Here is a 22989-nt window from a genome sequence, read left to right on the forward strand (position 1 = left end):
CTACTCGGGAGGATCACTTGAGCCCAGGAGTTTGAGGCTGCAGTGAGCTATGATCATGCCACTGCACTCCAGCCTGGCTGACAGAGTAGCTGGGACTTTGTCTCTAACATAAATAAATGAATAAATAAGTGGAAAATTACTAAACTATCTATGACATTGGAAAGTGATGTGTGCCATGGGGGATGAGGGCAGGCAGCGTCAGAGTGCCAGAGTGGGCACGCAGAATTCAATGCTAAAGCAGGCAGTCTGGGTAGACCCCATGGAGTTTTAAGCAACGAATTGAAGGAGGTGAGAGGGCAAAATATACATACATTTGGAGGTTTCTAAGAATTAATTCACTTCTGAAAAAATTTAAAAATGCAGGCAGAGTCCCAAGGAGCCATTCCCTGCTTCCTGCATTTAAATAACCGAGTTTCCTATTGCTGCCACAATAAATTCCCCCAGACTTGGCAGCTTAAAACAACGTAAGTTTATCCTCTTGCAGTTCTGTAGATAGAAGTCCAGATTGGCTAAATGGCTTCTCTGCTCTGGGCTTTATGAAGCTAAAATCAAGGTGTTGGCAGCTGAGCTCTTAACTGGGGGGCTTTGGGAAGAATCTGCTTCCAAGCTGTCATTCAGGTTTGGGTTGGCAGAATCCAACTCCTTGGTATTATGAGGCTGGAAACCTGTTACTGCGCTGGTTGTTAGCTGAGGGCTGCCCTTACCTCAGGAGGCCTCTCTCCTGTCCTTGCCTTTGAGCCTGTACATCTCAGAGCCAGCAACACCACAACAAATCCTTCTCCGGCTTGGAATCTCTCTGGCTTCCCTGTCTGCCGCATCTCTTCACAGTTTTTTTTTTTTTTCTTTTAAGACATAGGGTCTCCCTCTGTCGCCCAGGCACTGGTGCAATCACAGCTCACTGCAGCCTTGAACTCCTGGGCTGAAGAAATCTTCCTACCTTCGCCTCCCAAAGCACTGGGATTACAGGCATGAGCCACTGCACCAGGCCCTCTGTCTGCCGCATCTCGCTTCTGCTTCCAGCTGGGGAAAGTTATCTGCTTTGAAGGGCTTGGGTGATTAAACTGGACGCACCTGGATAATCCAGCATACTCTCCTTATTTTGACGTTTGTAACTGTATCAGTCCGTTTTCACGCTGCTGATAAAGACATATCTGAGACTGGGCAGGTTACAAAAGAAAGAGGTTTAATGGACTTACAGTTCCACATGACAGGGGAGGCCTCACAATCGTGGCAGAAGACAAGGAGGAGCAAGTCACATCTTACATGGATGGCAGCAGGCGAAGAGAGAGCTTGTACAGGGAAACTCCCCCTTATAAAACCATCAGATCTCATGAGACTTATTCACTATCATGAGAACAGAACGGGAAAGACCTGCCCCCATGATTCAATCACCTCCCATCAGGTCCCTCCCACAACACATGGGAATTCAAGATGAGATTTGGGTGGGGATGACAAAGCCTAAACATATCAGTAACCTTAATTACATCTGCGAAGTCACTTTTGTTTTTGTAATGTAACATATTCACAGGTTCGTTCATTTTTTATGGCTGAGTAGTATTCCATGTTGAATATATATCACAGGTTTGAGGAACTAGGATGTGGGCACCTGTGCAGTGGGGGGGTCATTATTCTGCCTACCATAATGACATGATGTGAAGACAGGAATGTCTAGAGTTCAGGCAGGCATCTTGAGACCATGAAGCAGCAATGCAACACACTGAGGACGGAGGCATGGATGAGAGGATATCACTGAGCCATGGAATAAACCTAGGGCATCTTGTAAAATGACAATTATGATTTTTGCCACTGTGATCCAGGTTATCTTTTGTTTGCAGCTGAATGCATTCTACCTGGCTCCTTTCCAGGTCACCATTGGAAGTGCTTATTGGAAGACATCGCATCAAAACCCTGATCTTTCAGAAGCGTAGAGTTTGTAGTAATGTTCTTTGTCTTAAAGGGTGCTAAAACTTGTAAAATTGACTTTAAGAAAGAGCCTACTCAAAATTACTCCTCTGTTTAAACAGAGATTCCAGTCTAAGCTCCCTTTTATCCCATATGGGGAAACTGGGGCCCAGAGGGTACAGTGAAGTTTTTCTCCAGGGTCATAGAACTGAGTCTTCTTGGAGCATCTCTCTCCCCTCTAAAAAGAGAGGCTTGAAGACCCCCAGCTGACCCTACAAGAAGTCTGGGATGCTGCCGTTCTTTCCTGGTAAATCCCCTCCCATGATCCCTTACTGTCCATGGGGTGAACATGTAATTCCTCAGTCTGGCATCTGAAGCTTACTGGTCTGGCGCCTCCCTCTCCAGTCCTCATCTCAGCAACCCCCTGCGCACACAGCAGAGGGCCCTCAGAGCCATTTTGCCCAGACACATTTTGAAGACTATTCTTCCTCTGAAAGAGTATTTCACCCTTACCTTGCTGAGCTGAACTCCACGGGATTCCTGGACTGGAGAGAAGGAAAGAAGAGTTAAGTCCCAACAGGCGAGTGGAAAAGGTGTCTTCCTCTGCAGCTAAGCCAAAAGCAGGCTGAATTCATCTCACCTTCAGAGGGAAGGAAAGGGGGCAAAAAGATGAGATCTCTGCTTCCTAGGTGAGCCCAAGGTCCCAGAGAACCTTGAATGTAGAGCCAACCTCATGTTATCATGGTGAATAATATTGGGGTCCATCCCAGCAAATGGAGCTGATGCAGTCTCTGCCCAGATGTGCACAGGGATGACACACCACGAGCGATCTTGGTCCCATCCCACCCCTATTCTGCTCCAGGCTTCAGGTAGCACAGTGGTTAAGGACCCAGACTATACAGTGAGAGAGAAATGGGTTTGAAGCTCCCCCAGCTCCTCTGCTCACCATCTATGTGACCTCAAGCATGAGACAGAGCCTCTTTAAGCCTCAGTTTCTTCTGCATAATGGGTGTAACCCTAGCTCCTCCCTGCTCGATGAGATGAGGAGATGCTAAATGCAGTGGCTCAGCAGTGGGTGAAATACAGCAAGCTCCCAGGACATGGGGCTGCTGCAATTTGTCTTTGCACAACTGGTAGTAGGATGGAGAATGGCCACCCAAAGATACCAGCTCCTAATCCTTGCAACCTGGAAACGTTACGCCATAAGGAAACAAGGTTTTTGCAGATACAATTAAGGATCATGAGATGAGGAGGTCATCTAGATGATGCGAGTGGACACTAAATGCCATCACGAGTTTCCTCATTAAAGAGTAGAGATTGGACACACACAGAGGAGATGGCAATGTGAAGAGGAGCAGAAGGTGACCCAGACACAAGTCACAGAATGCCACCAGCCGGTAGAAGCATGACTTCAGCAGACCCAGGGTCCCACTCCCAGAAACCTCCAGAATCCCTCAAGGGAATTATAAACCAGCAAGAGATAGCTCTTTTCTTCCCTTCCTCCCTCCCTCCCTCCCTCCCTCCCTTCCTTCCTTCCTTCCTTTCTTCTTTTTTCTCTCTCTCTTTTTCTTTCTTTCTTTCTTGAGACAGGGTCTCACTCTTTTGCCCAGGCTGGAATACTGTGGCGTCATGATGGCTCACGGCACCCTCAAACTCCTGGGCCCAAGCGATTCTCCCATCTCAGCCTCTAGAGTAGCTGGGACCATAGGCATGTGCCACCACATCCAACTAATTTTTTATATTTTTGGTAGAGACAGAGTTTCACCATGTTGCCCAGGCTTGTCTCCAACTCACAAGCTCAAGTGATCCACTTGCCTCGGCTTCCCAAAGTGCTGAGATTACAGTAGTGAGTCTCTGTGCCCAGCCTAGGTAGTAATATTTATGATTAGCCATGCCATAATTATAATATGATATTATACCTAGGATTTAGTAGACACTATATAAATGTTAGTTATAACTAATAATATTGTTACTTTAACAATATTATTAATAGACAAATTTAGTTACCATTTACCACGTACAGACATTAGCTAAGTACCGATGATGCTGGTGAATTGTCACCACAACCTATGAGGTAATGGGTACCTTTATCCCCATTTCCCACAGGTGAGGAAACTAAGGCAAGAGTGGTTAGGACACCCTTCCAAGGTCACCACTGCAAGGAGCTGGTGACAGAGGGCTTTGAACCACTTCCATCTGACTCAAGAGCCCAGGATTTAACTCAGGACAAATGGGTGGTGCCCCAGCGCCAGCCCCAGCCCCAACTGCCAGTTCCTGAGCAGGTTCTTCCCCTGCAGACTCACCCACTGATCCTCAGTGCCCCTGGTCCCTGCCAGTGAAGCTTGAAGCTCCCAGATAAGTAGCCCCCTCTGGGATCTCCAGACACTCAGTCCTGGCTCCGTGACCTCTGAGGGGCCCAGAGCTGGTACCTGGGACCTTATGACCCCAGCAAAGTAGCGGGCAGTCCCTGTAAGTGCCATGCCGATCAGGACACCCAAGGCAATCCCTGCGATGCCTCCAGCAGGAATGGCGGTCCTGAGTAAGGCCGGCTGCAGGTCATCCTCAGGAGCCTCTGCAGGAGGGGGAGAGAGAGAAAGAGAGAGAGAGAGAGAGAAAGAGAGAGAGGGAGGGAGGGAGGTAGAGGGAGAGAGAGGTGTCAGTGCTGGGGCTCTGGGTTTCAGGTCCTCAGAGCTGTTCCATCCATGTACTCAATTCAAATCCTCTTCTCCCCCCGTTTTAGAGAGTGGAAAACTGAGGCCCAGGGAAAGGAAGAGTCTGGACCAGATAATAAATATAACACAGATGACAGGAATAATGACTGGTAAACTATATTATCTCACTTATTGCTCAAAACAACCCTATGAGGTAGGCTTTGTTAATATCCCCATTAAAGAAACAGGCACTGAGAGGTTAAACTACCCATTCACCATCACACATGGGGTAGAGTTGGAATTTGAAACATGTTGATGCCAGAGCTTACACTCTGAACCCCTGCACTATGTGGCCTCTGAGGATCATATTTATCCATTCCTCATTCAACAAACATTTACTTAGCACATACTGTGTGTGCCGGACACCTTTTTAGGCACTCGAGGGATATTGCAGAAAACAGAGCAGACAAAATTCCTGATGTCCTAGAGCTTACACTTCAGGAGGGAACTGAGACATAAAACACACAATGAGGGCCAGGTGCGGTGGCTCACGCCTGTAATCCCAGCACTTTGGGAGTCCGAGGCGGGCAGATCACCAGGTCAGGAGATCGAGACCATCCTGGCTGACACAGTGAAACCTTGTCTTTACTAAAAACACAAAAAATTAGCTGGGCGTGGTGGCACACGCCTGTAGTCCCAGCTACTCGAGAGACTGGGGCAGGAGAATCGTTTGAACCCAGGAGGCGGAGGTTGCAGTTGGCCAAGATCGTGCCACCGCACTCCAGCCCAGGCAACAGTGTGAGACTCTGTCAAAACACACACACACACACACACACACACACACACACACACACACACACACAAAATGGAGCAAATATATAAAGTGATGACAAGTGTTATAAAGGAGTAGCATAAGATGCTATTCGAGGATCTCACAGGAGGACCAGACTTAGTCAGGGGAAATCAGGGAACGCATCCTGGAGGAAGTGACATTTAAGCTGAGATCCAAAAGACAAGTCCAAGATCAGCTGGCAGAGGGGTGAGTCTCCTGAGCAAAGTGGCCAGCATTCATTCATTCATGTATTCATTCATCAAACTGTTCCAGGCACTGATGATACAGCAGTCAACAAAACAGACAAGGGCTCAACCCTCAAAGATCTGGCCACCTAGATGGAGAGATTGGCGATAAATAATCAATATAATAATTAGGGCCTGGCATGGTGGCTCACGCCTGTAATCCCAGCACTTTGGGAGGCCAAGGCCAGTGGATCACCTGAGGTCAGGAGTTCAAGACCAGCCTGGCCAACATGGCAAAACCTCATCTCTACTAAAAAACATACAGCCAAGTTCAGAAGGACCACCCAACTGACCTGCAGACTTACAAGCTGCAACAAACTCTTATTGTCTTGAGCCACTGGGTCTTGGGGGTCATGGAGAGATTGGCAATAAATAATCAATATAATAATTAGGGCCTGGCATGGTGGCTCATGCCTGTAATCTCAGCACTTTGGGAAGCCAAGGTGGGCGGATCACCTGAGGTCAGGAGTTCGAGACCAGCCTGGTCAACATGGTGAAACCCTGTCTCTACTAAAAACACAAAAATTAGCCAGATGTGCTGTTGCACGCCTGTAATCTATTTCTTATAAATTACGGAATATGCATTTTCCTTTATAAAGAAGAGTTGTGCTATCTTGCTCCAAATTTTAAAAAATATTGGTATAAAAGTTATTTAGGGATGAAAATGTTTGCTCTCGATGGTTACCCTTCTGAGATCCTTTTCTTATTTGTATGGTGTGATTATGACTTAGCAGAATAAAAGGATGTTATAGCACAGTGCATCTCAGCATCAAGGTGATTCATAGGAGCTACAGAGGGTACAACTCAGCTGTGTGGGAGGTCACCCTGGGTGTGATGCAGGTCATTTCTTACATTTGTATATAACTTCAAGGGGTTATGGGGCACTCTAAGGACCAACTTTAGAGTTCAAGTGAGGACTCTTATACCTAGATTACAAATTAGTAAATATCTTTCTTTTTTGAGACAGTGTCTTGCTCTGTTGCCCAGGCTTCAGTGCAGTGGCACTAACATGGCTCACGGTAGCCTCGACCTCCCAAGCTCAAGCGATCCTCCCGCCTCAGCCTCCTGAGTAGCTGAGATCGATGCATGCCACCATGCTCAGCTACTTTTGAAAAACTTTTGTAGAGTGGGGTCTTGCTGTGCTGCCCAGGCTGGTCTCAAACTCCTGGGCTCAAGTGATCTTCGTGTCTTGACCTCCCAAAGTGCTGGGATGACAGGTAGTAAATACCTTTCTTGAAGTCAACTTAGAAATACAGGTTGAAGGTTACCCATGTTTCTATAACTTTTGACCCAATGGTTACACTTTTAAAAACAGTTTTATTGAGGTATAATAAGCAAATAAAAATGTTATATGTTCAAAGTGTACAATTTGATGTTTTGATAGTTGATCTCTATAATCAAGCTAATTAATATATCCATCACTGACTGGGTGTGGTGGCTCACGCCTGTAATCCCAGTTCTTTGGAAGGCCGAGGCAGGTGGATCACCTGAGGTCAGGGGTTCAAGACCAGCCTGGCCAACATGGTGAAATCCTGTCTCTACTTAAAAATACAAAAATTAGCCAGGTGTGGTGGCATGTGCTTGTAATTCCAGCTAGTTGGGAGGCTGAGGCGGGAGGATCTCTTGAACCTGGGTGGTGGGGGTTGCAGTGAGCCGAGATCATACCACTGCACTACAACATGGACAACAGAGTGAGACTCCATCTCAAAAAAGAAAGGAAGGAAGGAAGGAAGGAAAAGAGAGAAAGAGAGAAAGGAAGGAAGGAAGGGAGGAAAGAAAGAAAGAGGAGGAAAGAAGGAAGGAAGGAGAAAAAAACTGCTGGATGCTTGCATGCATTGCTTGCATTTCGGGTACTGAGTTTTGTTCATCAAATGCATTATCTCATGTACAACTGGTACCACCCTGTGCTGTAAAGACTATTAATATCCCATTTTATAATAGGTAAACTGAGATTTATGTTGGGTAAGTGAGTTGTGAAAAGCCAAGTTGTAAGTGGGTGAATCATTTTTAAACTCAGGGCTATGTGACTCCAAACTTCATAACCACTGTGAAATAAATACTATGTAGAAAAATCTAGTTTTAAAAAATCTCAGAAAATAAAGCAGGCACAGTTTTTTCTACTCCATCCCCTGAGCACAGTTAAAAACCTTGGATATTATCACTTCTACACTGCTAGTGGGAGTGTAAACTTGCACAGCCGTTATGGAAAACAGTGTGGAGATTCCTTAAAGAACTAAAAGTAGAACTACCATTTGATCCAGCAATCCCACTACTGGGTATCTACCCAGAGGAAAAGAAGTCATTATATGAAAAAGATACTTGCACACGTATGTTTATAGTAGCACAATTCACAATTGCAAAATCATGGAACCAACCCAAATGCCCATCAATCAATCAACGAGTGGATAAAGAAACTGTGATACATATATATGATGGACTATATATATGATGGAATATATATATATATATATATATATGATGGAATACTACTCAGTCATAAAAAGGAAGGAATTAACAACATTTGCAATGGCCTGGATGAGATTGGGGACTATTATTCTAAGTGAAGTAACTCAGGAATGGAAAACCAAACATCATATGCTCTCACTGATCTGTGGGAGCTAAGATATGAGGACACAAAGGCATAAGAATGAGACAATGGACTTGGGGGACTTGGGGGGAAGAATGGGAGGGGAGCAAGGGATAAAAGACTACAAATACAGTGCAGTGTATACCGCTCAGGTGATGGATGCACCAGAATTTCACAAATCACCACTAAAGAACTTACACATGTAACCAAACACCACCTGTACCCCAATAACCTGTGGAAAAATAAATAAAATAAAGCAATAGACAAAAAAACTGACAATATGAACAGAACATCATTGTTCTATGGGAATAATATCAAGCAGTCTGTCAAAGGTGTAGCTAAAGAATAAACAAACAAATACAAACAAATAGATGACTCGGAAAGGAGGAGAGAATATGGCAGACTGGCTACGGATCTCAAGACCAGAGAAAGGACACGGTGGTGAGTTTTCTGGGCTTTCTTTGTGCCTCACAGATCCCAGACTGGGAGCTGGAGAACCTGGCAATCCAGAAATGCCAGTGAGTGTAGACCCAAAAGAGGCTCAAGCAAAGCCTGCTCTAGCCAAAGGACAAGAAGGGGCAGCCTGACAAGATTTGCTAAAGACAGCAAATCTTTAGGAGATAATTACTTTGCTGCCCCACAGAAAAAGCCTGGACATTTACCCTTACTAGCTGTACAGAGACACCCATCCCCTCCACCAGGCTGAATAAGCAGCTGGGACTGTCATCTTTGCCCAGCAGTAATGAGCATCGACCCCGCAGTGTCCATTGAGGCCACTAGGGAGCAGTAATGAGGCGTCTCTGCCTCTTGCTGGCAGGATGGTATCAGAGGATGTCTTAGTGGGATGCCTGAACTCTCCTAACTGCCCAGAGTAACAGATGCCCCGCCCCACCTGGAAAGTCAACAGAGGCCAAATGGGGAACCTGGAGCTCCATCCCCACTGGTGGTAACAAGATGGTGCCCCTTTTGCCTCACCAGCAAGATGTCAGAGGAGACCTGCTATAACAGAAGATTTAAATGAGATACAGCATCTCATAATATCCAAAATGTCCAGAGTGTCATTGAAAACCACTTGTCATACACCTGTAATCCCAATACTCTGGGAGGCCAAGGCAGGAGGATTGCTTGAGCTCAGCAGTTCGAGACCAGCCTGGGCAACATAGTGAGACCCCATCTCTGAAAAAAAAATTGACTGAATGAGAAAGACATTCCTTAAATTAAATGAGGAAAGACAATTAATAGAGATGACACAGATTGTTGTTGATGTTTTCTAACTTGGTCTTGAGTTTTCTAGGAGATTTAGTTATAGATGTTTGAAGGGTAATTTTCACTGGTTACTTCTTTATCTTGGTGGACGGCCTAATGCCTACATGTCTGACATGTGACCAGGTGTCCCTCTCACAGTACACTCGTTTGTTTTGTGTGTGTGTGTTTGTTCTTGAGACAGAGTCTCACTCTGTCACCCAGGCTGGAGTGGAGTGGTATGGTCTTGGCTCACTGCAACCTTCACCTCCCAGGTTCAAGCAATTCTCATGCCTCAGCCTCCCGAGTAGCTGGGATTACAGGCGTGTGCCACTATGCCCAACTAATTTTTTTATTTTTATTTTTTTAGTACAGATGGGGTTTCACCATGTTGGCCAGCCTGATCTTGAACTCCCAGCCTCATGGGATCCTCCCGCCCCAACCTCCCATAGTGCTGGGATTACACTTGTTTATAATGGCAGTATACTTGTTTATAATGGCAGACATTCTTAAGTCTTTTGTCTGACCTGTGTCCAGTTTATTTCTACGAAGAGAGCCATGCTTTAGGACAGCCCTGACCAGGAAAGACGTTAGGTTTGGATGTGTCTGTCAGGTGAGACACAAAGGAGGCAGCACGACAAAACACATGAAATAACAGGGGCAGTTTATTACTCAGGTTCCAGAGAAGACAGAACAGCACATCTCGCAGAGCCAACAGGAAGAAGAGAGTTTTCTGGGACACACACACTCAACCAGCGGGTGGGGAGCAAGAAAGAGAAAATGAGAGACCTGTGGGCTGATGCCTTTATTGGGGCCTCAGGGAGTTTTCCAGAGAGAATTCTAGCTGGGTTTAGAGCCAGCAGGCACAAGTTGCATGGAGTCACACTGACTGGGAGGTGATCACTGTGGCATATCCGCACAGCCTATGCAGGGTCTGGGGGTCAGAGGGACAGTCAGGTGGCTTGTATCTAGCTGTTGCATAAGGAGGTGGTTAATAGGAAGTGGTAGTGTAAGGCAGATATCTGGATCTCCCACATTAAGGATCTGGGGGAAGGTGGAGACCTGGAAACTGTGTCAAGGGTGACTAAGCCTTTCTTCTGGTATGAGAAAGTCCAACTTATATTCAAAATAGATACTGAGACAGGCACAGGGGCTCACATTTATAATCCCAACACTTTGGGGGCTGAGGCAAGAGGATTGCTTGAGCTCAGGAGTTTGAGACCAGCCTGGGCAACAGAGTGAGACCTCCGTCTCTACAAATAAAATTTCAAAAACTTAGCTGGGTGTGGTGGCACATGCCTATAGTCCCAGCTACTCAGGGGACTGAGGTGAGAGGTTCACTCAAGCCCAGGAGTTTGAGGCTGCAGTAAGCTGCGATTGCACCACTACACTCCAGCCTGGGTGACAGAGTGAGACCCTGTCTCAAAACAATAAAATTTAAAAAATCGATACTGAGTTTCTATAAAATTATAAGAATTCACTACACTGATGTTAGAATTGTTTTAAAAGAATCTTAAAGCAGCCATCATAAAAATGCTTCAATGAACGATTATAAACACTTGAAATAAGTGAAAAACCAGAAAGTCTCAGCAAAGAAATAGAAGATATGAGAAAGAACCAGATGCAAATTTTAGAATGGAAAAGCACAATAACATAAATTTTTTAAAAACTTAATGTTTGAGCCCAGCTGCAGAATGGAGACGACAGAGAGAAAAATCGGTGCAGATAAAAATTACCAAATCTGGCCGGGCGCGGTGGCTCAAGCCTGTAATCCCAGCACTTTGGGAGGCCGAGACGGGCGGATCATGAGGTCAGGAGATCGAGACCATCCTGGCTGACACGGTGAAACCCCGTCTCTACTAAAAAATACAAAAAACTAGCCGGGCGAGGTGGCGGGCGCCTGTAGTCCCAGATACTCGGGAGGCTGAGGCAGGAGAATGGCGTGAACCCAGGATGTGGAGCTTGCAGTGAGCCGAGATCTGGCCACTGCACTCCAGCCTGGGCGGCAGAGCGAGACTCCGTCTCAAAAAAAAAAAAAAAAAAAAATTACCAAATCTGAACAACAGAAAGAAAATAGACGGATAAGAAATGAAGAACAAAACTTTGGGACTTGTGGGACTTTAACAAAAGAGCCAACATTCATGTCATCGGAGACCTAGAAGGAAAAGAGGAAGTGGGTATAATGGCCGATTTCCCAAATCTGGTAAAAGACATAAATCTAGAATCAAGAAACTGAGTAAACCCCAGTGCCAATGTGGTAATCAGAATCTAAACATAGTCCTTCCAGATTTCTGTTCCGGGTTGTTCAATCAAATGCTAATCTAGGTATTGCTCTGAAGGGATTTTGTAATGAAAGCCCAAGTCAGCTGATCTTAAAATACAGAGATTATCTGGGTGGGCCTGACCTGATCCGATGAGTCTTTTAAAACCAGAGCAGATGAGAAAGTCAGAGAACCAGAACACAAGGAGGATTCAATGCATCCTTGCTGTCTTTGAAGATGCAGGGGTCAATGTGTGAGGAGGGTAGAGTGGCCTGCAAGAGCTTAGAGTACCCGCAGCTGACAGCCGGCAAGGAAACAGACCTCAGTCCTACAAGTGTAAGAACCTGGATTCTGGCCAGGCGCGGTGGCTCATGCCTGTAATCCCAGCACTTTGGGAGGCCGAGGCAGGTGGATCACGAGGTCAGGAGATCGAGACCATCCTGGCTAACACGGTGAAACCCTGTCTCTATTAAAAATACAAAAAATTAGCCGGGCATAGTGGCACGTGCCGGAGCTTGCAGTGAGCCGAGATTACCCCACTGCTCTCCAGCCTGGGTGACAGAGCGAGACTCTGTCTCAAAAAAAAAAAAAAAAAAAAAAAAAAAACCAGGATTCTGCCACCATTTGAATGAGCTTAGATGTGGGTTCTTTCCCAAAGCCTACAGATAAACCCCAGCAAACTCACATCATTTGGCCTGGTAAGAGAACCCAGTTGAGCACACTTGGTCATCTGGGGTACAGAAACTGAAATAGTAAATGTTATTCACTGTCTTAGTTCAACCGGAATCAGACTCTGAACTAGAATGTAAGTGCAATTAGTTTATTTATTTATTTACTTACTTACTTTTTTGAAGACGGAGTCTCTCTCTGTCGCCCAGGCTGGAGTGCAGTGGCCTGATATTGGCTCACTACAACCCCCACCTCCTGGGTTCAAGCGATTCTCCTGCCTCGTCCTCCCAAGTAGCTGGGTCTATAGGCACACGCCACCACGCCTGGCTAATATTTTGTATTTTTATTAGAGACGGAGTTTCACTATGTTAGCCAGGATGGTCTCGATCTGCTGACCTCATGATCCGCCCGCCTCAGCCTGGCAAAGTGCTGGGATTACAGTTATTTTGGAGAAAGCATTGGCAGAGGTGTGGGAAAGTAAGTAAGGGAAAAGAAGGAAGCCACATAGAGAAATTAGCTCTATAGAAAACTGGAGCTCACCTCTGAAAACTGGTATAAAACACACCTCTGAGGGCTGGGCGCAGTGGCTCATGCCTGTAATCCCAACACTTTGGGAGGCCGAGGCGGGCAGATCACCTGAGGTCAGAAGTTCCAGACCAGCCTGACCAACATGGAGAAACCCCCTCTCTACTAAAAATACAAAATTAGCTGGGTGTGGTGGCACATGCCCGTAATCCCAGCTAATCAGGAGGCTGAGGCAGGAGAATCGCTTGAACCTGAGAGGCAGAGGTTGTGGTGAGTCAAGATCGTGCCATTGCATTCCAGCCTGGGCAACAAGAGCAAAACTCCATCTCAAAACAAACAAATAAACAAACAAACAAAAAACACCTCTGAGTTGTTCCCCTAAGTTCTGGGGACTATATCTACCAGTTCCTTCTTGGTGTTAGTTAATGGTCACTCTCAGGATGTTAATTTCTCTGACATTTTTGGCCTGCTCTCAGTTGGGGCTTGCATGTTCTTATACTCAGCGAAATCATACAGAGAGGCACAGACACTCATGGAAGGGGTTGGGGGAGTACTTACCGCTTTCTTTCAGTCATTTCCATAATTTCTCTTCTTTCGTCATTCACTTGTCCTAAAAGTCCTGTGTGTCAATAATAAATTACACCCACTGAAAGGAAGACATATATTTCCATTTCATGGACTTTCATTTTCTATTAGTGTCTCCTTCATTCCACTCCATCTTATTATTAGAATGATTCTACCAGTGTCCTTCTGGAAAACAGGTGCAGGAATAAATTTATTCTAAAAAATAAAACAGCATCTATGCAAAGAGGTCTTCAAACCTTAATAATTAGTTCTATAAAAATTTAACTCAAAGAAGTAATGCTGGACACTTTCCAAATGCATACTGACAGTAAGAAAAAATTATCAAATACCCACATTCGCATTTTGTCTAGACATGGTTACAGGCCTAAATCCCTCAGTTGATCAGCTTGAGGGAACAAATAAATCTCTGTTATCAGTATAGCAACAGCACTTTCTTGTTTTGTAGCAGTGCATATCGAAATAAGATCCAATAAAAAATGGAATCTCAAGAAATATATTTTCTCAAGGTAAACCCTCACTAAATTATAATTGAATGATTAGTCTGGCATAATTTTAGTAGACAAACTGTAGGAAAAAAAAGACAGGACAAAATACAATAATTGAGTTGACAAAGACCAACTCCTAAGCAGTTAATTTAGTGTTCGATTAAACCCAAAAATGCAGAAGCATGATTTTCCCATTTATAGTATGCTCACATACTATAAATGAGTTATTTTAACCAATTTAGAAGTAAGACCTGGCCAGGCACGGTGGCTTACACCTGTAATCCCATCACTTTGGGAGGGCGAGACAGGTGGATTGCTTGAGGCCAGGAATTTGAGACCAGCCTGGCTGACATGGCCAAACCCAGTCTCTACTAAAAATACAAAAATTAGCTGGGCGGGGTAGTGCACGTCTGTAATTTCAGCTCCTCGGAAGGCTGAAGCATGAAAATCACTTGAGCCTGGGGTGGAGGTTGCAGTGAGCTGAGATGGCATCACTGCACTCTAGCCTAGGCAACAGAGGGAGACTCTGTCTCAAAAAAAAAAAAAAAAAAAAAAAAAGCCCGGCACAGTGGCTCATGCCTGTAATCCCAGCACTTTGGGAGGTCAAGGCGGGTGGATCACAAAGTCAGGAGTTCGAGACCAGCCTGGCCAATAAGGTAAAATCCGGTCTCTACTAAAAATACAAAAATTAGCTGAGCATGGTGACACATGCCTATAATCCCAGCTACTCAGGAGGCTGAGGCAGGAGAATTGCTTGAACCCGGGAGACGGAGGTTACAGTGAGCCGAGATCACGCCACTGCACTCCAGCCTGAGCGACAGAGCAAGACTCCATCTCGAAGAAAAAAAAAAAAAAAAGGAAGTTAGACATGAGTATTGTATTGTATCCTAATAAAGCGATTATTTGGCATTACACCTTAATGAATTTTATCCAGTCAATTTGCCCTTGTAGACACAGAGTGATTCATGTAATATGACATGTAGCATAATCAAGTTTAATCTCTATCATATTGGTTGTTTATCGGTAGGCTATGGTTGTAAAAGAAGAATAAATAAATAAAGTAATCTATCAATCTTGATCAAACAACATAGGCCACAGTTGATTCAGATGTTACAATGATGTAGTTGGTACAACTCACTGGGCAGCATACACCATGAGCATTAAAGAAAAATGATAATCATGGCAAGACGTGATGGCTCCTGCCTGTAATCCCAGCACATTGAGAGTCAGAGGTCGGCAGATCTTCTGAGGTCAGGAGTTGGAGACCCAGCTGGCCAAATGGCGAAATCCCATCTCTACCAAAAAATACAAAAATTAGCCAGGCACGGTGGCGCATGCCTGTAATCCCAGCTACAGGGAAGGCTGAGGCAGGAGAGTCGCTCGAACCCCAGAGGCAGACTGCAGTGAGCCGAGATCACGCCACCACACTCCAGCCTGGGCAATAGATTGAGACTCTGTCTCACAAAAAACAAGAATGCAAAATGAAAAATGAAAATCAACTGCATGAAAGTCAATTCAGTTTATGCCTAGCCTTCATTAAAGACCAACAAGAAAAAATAACAAAAATAAATAAATAAATAAATAAATAAATGTCTCGGTGAAAAATCGCATTTAGGCTTTCATCTCCAGGGCAGAGTATAGATGGAAAATATATGTTTGATGTAATAACTGATTTTGTGATATGCCTTTATGATTGAAAATAGTTGACATATTAAAAAATAATAATAGTAAAATATTATTTTAAGCCTCCACATTTGTGATAATGTTGTTAGGCAGCAATAAAAAAGTAAAAAATAGGCCGGGCGCGGTGGCTCAAGCCTGTAATCCCAGCACTTTGGGAGGCCAAGACGGGCAGATCACGAGGTCAGGAGATCGAGACCATCCTGGCTAACACAATGAAACCCCGTCTCCACTAAAAATACAAAAAAATTAGCCGGGCGTGGTGGCGGCGCCTGTAGTCCCAGCTACTCGGGAGGCTGAGGCAGGAGAATGGCGGGAACCCGGGAGGCGGAGCTTGCAGTGAGCCGAGACCGCGCCACTGCACTCCAGCCTGGGCGACAGAGCGAGACTCCGCCTCAAAAAAAAAATAAAAAAATAAAATAAATAAATAAATAAATAAAAAAGTAAAAAATAAAAATACACTCAAGCAAAATAAACCCAAATGAATCTATACCAGGACATATCATAATCAAACTGTTGAAAGCTAAAGATAAATTCAAAATCTTGAAAGCAGTGAAACATAAATGATACCTACCCATAGGAAGAAAACAATTTTAATGAAAATAGATTTCTCATCAGAAACTGCGAAAGCCAGAAGGAAGAAGCACAACATTTTACAAGTGATAAAGAACCGTCAACCCAGGATTCTATAACCAGTGAATGAAAGAGATGTACATTTATATGTATACATATAAAATATGTATATATGTATATAAATGTATATATAGAAGCCCTGAGGTAAGCCTTCTATATTTCGTTTGAACTAGTAAAATGTCAAAACCAGTAGGCTGTGCTAAAGTCTATATGTAATACCTAGAGCCACTGGTAAAACGTCTATACAAAGCGACACCTTCAAAAACATTAAGATAAATCAAATGAGATTCTAAAAAAATGTTGATGTGATCCATAAGTCGGCAGGAAAAAGAAAACAGAAAAACGAAAACCAAAAACCAAACATAAGACAAAAAAAAAAAAATGAATTGGCAGACCTAAGCCCTAACACAACAACAATTACATTACATTTAATAGCCTAAATATACCAATTAAAAGATTTATATTTACAGACTGTATTTTTTAAATGAGCCAGTTAAATGATAGCTACAACAAAATTACTTCAAATATAATCATACACACAGGTTGAAAGGATTAAAAAAAGATATACTATGTCAATATTAATAAAAGGAAAGCAAGAGTGGTTATATTAGCATCAGATAAAGAGCAGAGCAAAGATAATTAGCAGGGACAGAAAGGAGCATAATGATAGAAGAGTCGCTCCACCAAGAAGACGTGGAAATCCCAAATGTATACACACCAAACAACGGAACTGCAGAATATGTGATGGAAAAATGGACAGAACTGAAATGAGAAACGCATAAATTGACAATTATGGTTTGGGACTTCACCACTACTCTTAACTATTGATAGAACAACCAGAAAAAAAAAAATCAGCAAGGATGGAAGAACTCAACACCACCGGCAATCAAGATCTAACTGACATTGACAGGACATTTCACCCAACAACAGCGAAATACACATTCTTTCCAAACATACACAGAACATATACTAAAATAAGCCATGTCCTGGGCTAGAAAACAAACCTCAACAAACTTAAAAGAATTGAAACCATACAGTGTGTTCTCTGACCACAGTGGAATACAACTAGAAATAACTAACAGGAAGATAAGAGCAACATCTCCAGATACTTGGAAGCTGAACACCACACTTTTAACGAAGTCATAGGTCAAAGAAAAAGTTTTGGGGGAAAACAAAAATACATTGAACTGAATGAAAAAGAAAACACAGCACATCAAATTTTGTAGGATGGAACTAAAGCAGTGCTCAGAGAGAAATTTATAGCACAAAAATGCTTATAGTAGACAAGAGGGAAAGTATCAAATTGATCATTTAAGCTCCCAACTCAAGATAATAGAAAAAAAGCAAAAGAAAGCCAAATAAAACAGAAGAAATAAAATAATAAATGGCAAAAATCAATAAAATTGAATAGAGAAAACCAATGAGACAAAAAGTTGGTTCTGGCCAGTCACAGTGGCTCACACCTGTTGTCCCAGCTAGTTGGGAGGCCGAGGCGGGAGGTTCACTTGAGCCTGGGAAGCTGAGGCTGCAGTGAACAGTGATTGCACCACTGCACTCCAGCCTGGGTAACAGAGTAAGATCCCCTCCCCCTAAAAAAGATGGTTCTTACAATCAAAATTGATGAACCTCTAGCATTACTGACAAATAAAATAATGAAATTACTTGTCACCAATTTATCAGAAAATTAATCAATCACCAATGTCAGGAAAGAAACAGTGGATATCATTACAAGCCTTGCTGACAACAAAATGATAATAAGGGATTGTGACAAACAGCTCTACACACATAAATTTGACAATTTACATAAAATGAACCAATTCCTCAAGAAAGCAAAAACTACCACTATTAACCCAATATGAAATAGAGAATTTGAATAACCCTACAACTATTAAAGAAACTGGTTTTTAAATTTTAAAACTCCTGAAAAGGAAATTCTCCAGGCCTCAGTAGTTTCACATGAGAACTACCACTTGATCCAGCAATCCCACTACTGGGTATCTACCAAGAGGAAAAGAAGTCATTATACAAAAAAGACACTTACACACACATGTTTATAGCAGCAGAATTCCCAACTGCAAAAATGCGGAACCAACCCAAATACTCATCAATCAATGAGTAGATAGGGAAACTGTGATATATACATATATATATGATGAAATACTACTGAGCCATCAAAAAAATGAATTAATGGCATTCGCAGCAACCTGGATGGGATTGAAGACTATTATTCTAAGTGAAATAACTCAGGAATGGAAAAGCAAACATCATATGTTCTCACTGATATGTGGGAGCTAAGCTATGAGGATGCAAAGGCTTAAGAATGATACAGTGGACTTTGGGGACTCGGTAGGGGGGAAAGGTGGAAAGGGGGTGAGGGATACAATACTACAAAGTGGGTTCAGTATATACTGCTCTGGTGATGAGTCCACCAAAATCTCACAAATCACCACTAAAGAACTTATACTACCTGTTCCCCAAAAACCTGTGGAAATAAAAAAAAAACTTAAGAAAAGAAAAAAAAATTAAATGTGAAAATATAAGCTATAGACTAGAAGAAAATATTTGCAAATCATAAATCTAATAAAAGATACCTATCTATAATATGCAAATAACTCTCAAAACTCAACAGTAAAAACAAAACCAAACAACAACAATCTATTTTTCAGTGAAATCTCTCTTCACAGTACCACATAGTCATGATTACTGTAGTTATATAATAAGATTTGAATCAGGGAGAGTGCTACCTCCTACTTTATTCTTTTTTTTCAAAATTGTTTTATTCAGTTCTTTTCCTTTGCACACAATCTTCTCATAATCGAAGAGCGATTTCATTGAAAAACATACACAAATGGCAAATAGGCACAGGAAAAGATATTTAATCAACATCATTAGCTATTAGGGAAAAGCAAAGTAAGACCACAATAAAATATTAGCTACATACCTATTAGAACAACTAAACTTGAAAACAATCATAGCGATGATATGAAACACTGCCAAGGATGTAGGGACACTGCATCTCCCACACCTTGCCGATGGAGATGTAACATGGTACAGCCACTAGGGAACATAGTTTAGCAGTTTCTTTAAAACACTAAACAGACACTTAGCATATGACTCAGCAATTGCCCCCCTGAGCACTATCCCAAAGAAATAGAAACTCAAGGCAGGCACGGTGGCTCTGCCTGAAATCCCAGAACTTTGGGAGGCCGAGGCAGCGGATCACTTGAGGTCAGGAGTTCAAGACCAGCCTGGCCAATATGACAAAACCCCGTCTCTACTAAAAATACAAAAAACTAGCCAGGCATGGCAGCACGTGCCTGTAATCCCAGTTACTCAGGAGGCTGAGACAGGCGAATCGCTTGAACCCGGAAGGCGGAGGTTGCAGTGAGTAGAGATCGCACCACTGCATTCCAGCTTGGGCGACTGAGTGAGACTGTCTCAAAAAAAAAAAAAAAAAGGCAGGGCGCGGTGGCTCACACCTGTAATCCCAGCACTTTGGGAGGTCGAGGCGAGCAGATCATGAGGTCAGGAGATCGAGACCATCCTGGCTAACACCGTGAAATCCCGTCTCTACTAAAAAAAAAAAAAAAAAAAAATACAAAAAATTAGCCGAGCGTGGTGGCGGGCACCTGTAGTCTCAGCTACTCCGGAGGCTGAGGCAGGAGAATGGCGTGCACTCGGGAGGGGGAGGCTGCAGTGAGCCGAGATGGTGCCACTGCACTCCAGCCTGGGCAACTGAGCGAGACTCGTCTCAAAAAAAAAAAAAAAAAAAAACCAGGTCCACACAAAATCCTATAGGTGAATGTTTATAGTAGCTTTATTGTAATACCCAAAAAACAAAAACAACCAAGTTGTCTTTCAATAACTGAATGAATAAACAAACTATAGTACATGAAAAAGTGCTCAGTAACAAAAAGGAACAAACCATTGATATGTAACTACACTTGACCCTTGAACAACATGGGCTTTAACTGTGCGGGTCCACTTACAAGCAGATTTTCTTCTGTCTCTACCACCCCTGAGACAGCAAAACTAACCCCTCCTCTTCCTCCTTCTCTGTGTGAAAACGACGGGGATGAAGACCTTTAAAATGATCCACTTCCACCTAAAGAATAGTAAACATATTTTCACTTTCTTATGATTTCAATACATTTTTTCTAGCTTACTTTATTGTAAGAATACAGTATATAATACATAGAACCTACAAAATATGGCTTCCATTCAACAATAGGCTATTAGTAATTAAATTTTGGGGCAGTCAAAAATTATTTTCAACTGGATGGAGTTCAGCACCCCTAACCCCCACATTGTGCAAGTGCCAACTGTATTTGAATGGATTTCAAGGGCATTATGCATGAGTAAAATATTGAAGTCACTCTCAAAAGGTCACATACTGTACAATTCCATTTATATAACATCCTTGAAATGACAAAATTATAGAGATGGAAAACAAATTGGTGGCTGACAGGGGTTAAGTATGGGGGAAAAGAGGGAAGTGGGTGAGACTATGAAGAGGTGGCACCAGGGAGAACTTTGTGGCAATAAAATCGTTTTGTAACTTGATTGCAGTGGCGTTTACATGATCCTGTGATCAACTGGAACTACACACACAACTACACACACACATTGTACCAGTATCATTCCTGATTTGTGACATTGAACTATAGCTCTATAAGATGTACTCATTGGGGGAAACTGGATAAAGGGTACATGGGATCTCTCCATGATACAATTTCTTTGCAACTTCCTGTGAATCTATAATTATTTCAAATGTTAAAAAGAAAAGCAAAATTAAAGATTTTACAAATTAAATCTGAAAGGAAATAAAATTGCCTCTTTGGGAGGTGGAAATACATGAGGTTTTTCTGTTTTGCAAGTATTTTCTACAATGAACATATATGTTACTTTGTTTTTATCACAGTAGGGTTTTTTTTTTTAATCTTCTTCAAACCATGGTCATGAGAGGTCTACTCAGCTGCTTACGTGGTCCCCTCCAGTGATGGCACAGGGGATGGTCTCTCCTAAGACAGCCCTAGGAGGATGGCCTCACAGGTGAAGGAACTGGAGAGAGTAGAGCATCTCCTAACTAGGGAACTCTGAGTCACGCAGCAAGCATCAACCATTTGCAACAAAAAAACATGAGAAACAGACGCTTATTCACAATGCTGGTAGGAATGCAAAATGGTATCATTGCAATGCAGCAGGGGTGGGAGGTATCTAACAATTTATGTATGGCTCTGCTTTTGAAACCAGTTACCCTATTTCTAGGAAGTTCACCTGAAGAAACACCTCTGGCAATATGAAAACACATGTCCACAAAGTTATTCATCACAACACTGCTTGTCACTGAAAAATATTGGAAACCACCTACATGCCCAAGCATACGAGAGTAGCTGAATGAATTATGGTACCTTCTACACAATGGAATGCTGCTGTAACAAAAGAATGAAGAAGATCTCCATGGCCTGATAATAAATGATTTGCAGGACATTCTGTCAAGTGAAAAAAGCAAATTGCAAAAGAGCATATACAGTATGCGATCTGTTGTATAAGAAGGAATGATGAAACATACACATATCTATCTTTACTCGCACACACACGAAGGATAAACCAGGAAGCAATGAAGTTGGTTACCCATAAGAGGTGGGAGGAAAATAAAGTGGAAGGAATATGGGAGGGAGTGACCCTTCTCTGAAATGTGTTTATAACAAGGTTTGACTTTTGGAAGCATGTTAATATTCTAAATGTTCAAAAATTAAAATTAAGCAGAAAAACAAACTAAACCAAATTAACCTAATTGTATTTCAAATGAATATTATAATTATACTGAAAGGGAAGGAAGGGAGGGAGGGACGGAAGGAAAGAAGGAAGGAAGGAAGGAAGGAAGGAAGGAAGGAAGGAAGGAAATGTAGGAGGGAAGGAAACAGGGAAAGAGGGAGTAATAAAAGGACTAACTCTAGTAATTTGTGTATATTTTACTATATACCCATAGTCTTTAACAGGGTTGGAAGATGGGAACTGCAAACAAATCCTGAATTCATTTCAGTAGAACTGTTTTTTGTAGTGGTATGGGTGATGCAATTGTAAGACTACGTTAAATGTATTATATTGTTATAATGTATATAGATATATCAAATTATTATATTAAGCAAATGAGTAAATGTGTTAATGTTGGGAGCCAGGATTCTCACTGTGGAAGAAGGGACATGCAAATATAAAGTGGGAAAAGCAAAAAAGAACCTGAGATTAGGAGTGGTGGTGTAAATGCATGATTTCTCAAATATGCATAATTACATGCAAATGTGGGCATATGTGTGTCTGTGTGTATACATGCACACATTTTTCTAGTTCTATCCACTGAAAGAGCCTAAAAGCAAAGACACACAAGTAGCACCTAGCTCCCAGATCTTTGGTCTCTAATACCATTCCATGTTAAAAGGAAGCAGTGCTCTCCAGAGAAATGACTTATTCCAGGAGAGGAGCAGAATATGTACAAACATGAACCCCGAATATCTTATTATGCCAGGCATGGAATGCTTTTAAAAAATGAGCATGCCCCAGGGAAGATGAAAAGGGCTCCCACTAGTCAACTTCAGAATAATTTAAGCACCCAAATATTAAGTACAGTAACAAGTTATAAACCATTAGAAAATATAAATTAATGAGTCTTTACTGATAATAGATAAATTAAT

The 22989-nt window shown here is 42.6% G+C and overlaps 1 protein-coding gene across 1 annotated transcript in view; it reads right to left on the reverse strand.

The window, feature by feature from the left end:
- Positions 1–2542, reverse strand: part of CEACAM20 (CEA cell adhesion molecule 20) — a 38107-nt gene extending 35565 nt beyond the window's left edge. The window contains exon 1 of the mRNA XM_074023864.1: positions 2416–2542. The gene's annotated coding sequence lies outside the window, so the exon portion shown is untranslated. The remainder of the gene's footprint in view (positions 1–2415) is intronic.
- Between the last annotated feature and the right edge of the window lie 20447 nt (positions 2543–22989).

Source organism: Macaca fascicularis, chromosome 19 (assembly GCF_037993035.2).
Source record: "Macaca fascicularis isolate 582-1 chromosome 19, T2T-MFA8v1.1".
Taxonomy (NCBI): domain Eukaryota; kingdom Metazoa; phylum Chordata; class Mammalia; order Primates; family Cercopithecidae; genus Macaca; species Macaca fascicularis.